Source organism: Poromitra crassiceps (assembly GCF_964638095.1).
Source record: "Poromitra crassiceps genome assembly, chromosome: 2".
Classification (NCBI taxonomy): domain Eukaryota; kingdom Metazoa; phylum Chordata; class Actinopteri; order Beryciformes; family Melamphaidae; genus Poromitra; species Poromitra crassiceps.
The window spans coordinates 40,306,394-40,311,393 of NC_139624.1; the positions used below are offsets into that span (position 1 = coordinate 40,306,394).

General features: G+C 46.6%; 1 protein-coding gene across 2 annotated transcripts in view; it reads right to left on the reverse strand.

Moving 5' to 3' along the window:
- sema3aa (sema domain, immunoglobulin domain (Ig), short basic domain, secreted, (semaphorin) 3Aa) overlaps positions 1–5,000 on the reverse strand; it is a gene marked incomplete at its 5' end in the record, with an annotated part of 51,869 nt that overhangs the window by 46,473 nt on the left and 396 nt on the right. The gene's annotated exons all lie outside the window — the stretch shown is intronic.

Consider the following 5,000-nt stretch of genomic DNA (forward strand, 5'->3'; position numbering starts at 1 on the left):
GGCAGACATCTCCAGAGTTGGCGCGTTGGGAGAACACCTTATAATTATCTACATCCGCTCTGTCAGCCCCAGCCCACAGAATGGACAGATCCAACAGAGAGAGAGAGAGGGAGAGAGAGAGACAGAGAGACAGAGAGAGAGAGAGAGAGAGAGGGAGACTTGTGTAGTCAGACGCGCACACGCATAAAAAGTATGCATACGCAAGACACACCGGTGCACCAACACGCATGCAAACACCCACAAACATAGAAACATACGCATATTCACAAGCAGGCACACCCACACACTCTCATAGACACACACACACAAATACACACAAATACGTAGAGACAGGCTTATTATGGGGCTCAGTCCAGACTGCGTTGAGTGCGGTTCCACACCAAGTGTCTATTTTGAAAGGTTGTAAGCCAACTCCAAAATCCCTGTCTCTTTCTCCGTCTCGCTCTCTCTTTCTTCCTCAGTTCCACCCATCCAGCCAGCACGGGGCGGCTGGGACGACATTAAGAGGTTATAGGCTCCGTAATTACCCGGGCCGAGGCTAATTATCAGGTTGTTTAACGAGGACTCTGCAGTTCTGATGTGCCGCCGTCGGCCCGCTGGCTCTGGTTTTGAGGATCACAATAGGGTCAAGTTTTACAGTCCCACGGATCTCTCCCATGCTCTGTGAATTCAGTGTGTGCTGCATGTGCGTGGGTCGACCTATAGGGGTCAGCGTTTCTCCTGATGGCTACTTGCTCTTACAGTGTGAGACTGCGCTGTACATGGATTGGGTTCAGGTATGTGGTTATGTGCACAGGTATGCTGTTCCATGGGAATGTATGATTGTTGTGACCTTGTAAGCTCATATGCCTGCTGTATTGCGGTAGGCATCTTGACATTGTGGCATTTCCAGTAGGAAATATCAGATAGCATGGGTTTTCCTGCATTAAAGCACCACCATCCACGATAATCCATGTAATATTTTGATCAAATGAATGGTCCTTTTGCTGGTGAATAGACTTTCAGTAGGAAATCAAATCACCTATGTTTTGGTATGTTCAAGTACCACTCATGACGCTATTGATTCCTACATGGGCCTAGTTCACGTTTGCGATAAAATGATATCAACAAGCTTAAAACCTTTGCTAAGCAGGATTATTTTAGCTTGGACTCGAGTTTCGCCTTATGCCTCTGTTTCTCTCCTTATATTACTTGTCATGGCGAGGAAAGGAAGCGCTATTTTAGTCTCAAGGAGAAGAGAAAATCATTAACTCTGTGATCATCGTTCTGTCCCGATGAAGCCAGATCCTTCTCTCTGAATGTCTAACTGACCCCACTGGGAAATCATTTACTCTGCACTTGCTGCGCCAGCCGTCCCATGAGAGGTCATTCTATCTACCTGCCTCCATTCCTCAGCCCCTCTACCACTCAAACTGCTCGCTCGCCAATCGTTTGCCATGTCCTCTCCGCGAGAAGGAGATCGCTCACTTTGTGCTTGTCTGACTGGATCACTCCGTCCCTGGAGACGTGTCTTCAGCGCTCGTTTGAGGGTGATTTCTGTAGGACGCCGCTCAAACGCTTGCATGTTCATTTAACTGCCTGAATCACGGGGCCTCGCTCGCTCGTACACTCTGTGCTCTTGTGACTGCCCTACTCGAGCGCCTCGCTCGCTCATTCGCTCTGGGCTCGTCTGCTTTTCCTACTCGAGCGCCCCGCTCGCTCTTTCGCTCGGCGCTTGTTTGGCCGTCCTTCCCAGGAGGATTCCTCCTTGTCGTTTATTTGACTTAATTACTATTCTGGCTTCGCAGAGGGAGAGGGGATGAGTGACACTTCGCTTAACGAGCGGCCTCCCTTCCTTCTGCCTCGTCTACCTCATGTCTGCCAGCTTTGCCTTCATTAAAGAAAATCTCCTCCCTCCCACCATGGCTTCTACCATGCCTCCATCCTCCCTTCCACCATGGCTTCTACCCTGCCTCCATCCTCCCTTCCACCATGGCTTCTACCCTGCCTCCATCCTCCCTCCCACCATGGCTTCTACCCTGCCTCCATCCTCCCTTCCACCATGGCTTCTACCCTGCCTCCATCCTCCCTTCCACCATGGCTTCTACCCTGCCTCCATCCTCCCTTCCACCATGGCTTCTACCCTGCCTCCATCCTCCCTTCCACCATGGCTTCTACCCTGCCTCCATCCTCCCTCCCACCATGGCTTCTACCCTGCCTCCATCCTCCCTCCCACCATGGCTTCTACCCTGCCTCCATCCTCCCTTCCACCCGCCAGTGTGTGGGTGTGAAAAGAGAACCGTCCCTTGACAGGCATCAAGAAGGGAGCCATCAAACACCTGTGGGCCCCTCTCGCACCGAGACTCAAATGCAGACAGCGTTAACACACAAAGACAGCAGCTCCTGCCAGCAGCAGTGTGTTCATCATATTTGCAGAAGCACTGATTCCAATGCTCACAGAGGGCTGCATACAAATCACCACAGACAAGAATGCACACATAGGCGTTGAGCAGTGCACATGAAAGTGGATACCACTGTACTGTACAATAACAAAGAGTGTGCTTGTGCATATACAGTAGAGCATATACTGTATGTATGTATGTATGCATACATACACACCACATACACACACAGACACACAAAGGTGTCTAATTATCTGAGCGCATGTCACATCTGACAGGTTTCGCCTTGCTAAAACACAAAGTCACACACCACTTACTGGGGAGGAAATCACAAGAGAGGGTGTTGAGTTCTCACACCAAGATGTGGCAAGAACATTCACACACACACACACACACACACACACACACACACACACACAAACACACACACACACACACACACACACACACACACACACACACACAAACACACACACACACACACACACACACACACACACACACACTCTCCCACACGCACATAAACAAACAAGGACTGTTTGGTGTACTTTTAGCAAAAATAATTTCACATCCACAAAAGTACATCTACCTGTAGGTACATCTGGTGTGATGGTGCGCATCCATCAGTCATAACATCAACGTGGGCTTAGATCCTTGATGACACATTTCTTGTCTTGTATGTTGTCAGCAACATACAAGACAAGGCTGCAGGGAGGAACCATATTCACATTCTTTCCACATGTGTCAAACTCAAGGCCCGGGGGCCAAATCTGGCCCGGTACCTCATTTTATGTGGCCCGTGAGAGCTAGCAAAGAATACAATTTGTGCAACACAATTCTAATTCTAATTAGTTCTAATAGTTGTAGGCTACTAATGTAGTTGTCTGTTTGCCATTATTTTTCCTATAATTCTGCTTTCAGAGCTAGTTATTAATTATTCAGTTATTACTAAAAAATCAATAATAATCGAATCAGAGGCAATTATGTAATAACAAGTAGGCTAAGATACATTTATATCATGTTAGATTTACAACCAGCCCTTTGAGGGCAACCATAATGCTGATGTGGCCCAGGATGAAATTGATTTTGACACCCCTGCTTTAGACAGATGGATCTATGGGCGGGGATCTTCCCATCATGCCTTGGGGCTGGACTGTTATGATGGAGCCCGGGTGATGTACTGTATGCTTTGCAGCAGGTAACTTCAACTTTGTTTCTGCTGATATATTTCTTGTCCCTGTGGGAAATACTTGTCACCACAACTGAACATCATCTGTCATGCCACTGCAGATCATTCCAACCCTAACACACCACAACACCCTGCTGGTCCATCTGTGTCACAGGCCACTGCACTACTTTATTACACTTTAACATGCAATAGCCACCGTCTTTATTTCACAATCCAGCCTGCACAATCATAATGCACTTAGAAGGGAAAAGAGTGATATATGAAAATATACCATAGCCAAAATTGCAACTTGGAACATTTAAAGAATAAAACATGTCATACACTAGACTAGGCCTCTAAACATAAGTTACGCGAAACGTTTTGGCCAAAGATAGAAAATGAATTAGAGTGATAAACACCATATTGACCACCTTCAAGACTGAAATTCCTATTTTCGCCCACCGTGAATTGAAAAGATTGATTACAACAAAGCTTTGGGTGACAGTCAAACACAGATGGGGACTTTTAACCACATAACCTTGTTTTCAGCCACAAAATGAGGTCAAATCGGCCTCTTCATAGCACATTTTCAGAGGGCTTGTTTTACGAGGAAAACGGACCGAAAATAAAGAATTGAAGAAAGACCACACTCTCAGCAGTATACTTTCGGCCATGTTTAAAACAAAGTACCACAATAGCCTCCCTCACCGACATTAAAAAGCAGAAAAAAAAGTCCCCAAATATGCCAAAAATGTTGCCAGTTATTTCTAGCTGAGATGAAAAGTCTGCTATTACAAAGATCCTGATTTAGTGGAGGGTGTGAGAGAGGAGATGAGACACACAGAGGGAGAGAGAGAGAGAGAGAGAGAGAGAGAGAGGAGGAGGAGGAGGAGAGGACAAGCCGGCGCTCCGCAGTCTCCCCTCAAAATAACACAGGAGAGAGAATAACATGTTTGCTGTATACGTCAAAAACTTACACGTGCACTATATAAAAAGACACAGAGAAACTCCCTCTCATTCTCTACCATTACAATCTATCGCAGATATCCCTTTAATGCACAGGCATTAAATCAACATGAATATATATTTCCCCCTTTAAACAGAACCAGAACTCTCCAACTGCTGGATCCATCTGGAGATACAGTAATGAGAGCTGCACAGCTCCTTAAAGAAAGGCTCTGTGTCACGGCAGAAGCACATCACCCCCTTATTTTAGGAGTTCTCGGGACAGAAGCCATTGAAACAGAGGCTCTACTGCCTGTTCAAAGCACTTAACAGGGCTGTACAGTACTCGCAGAAGGGGACAGCACAAGGGGAAAATTGGTACAGGGGCCAATACATACATCTAACTTCAGGCGAGAGCCCTTCCTCAGCATATGGAAGCAATCTGACTATTTGTAAGAAGGAGAATAGTGGATTGTGAGAGACAGACAGGGGAGAGAAAGTCAGAA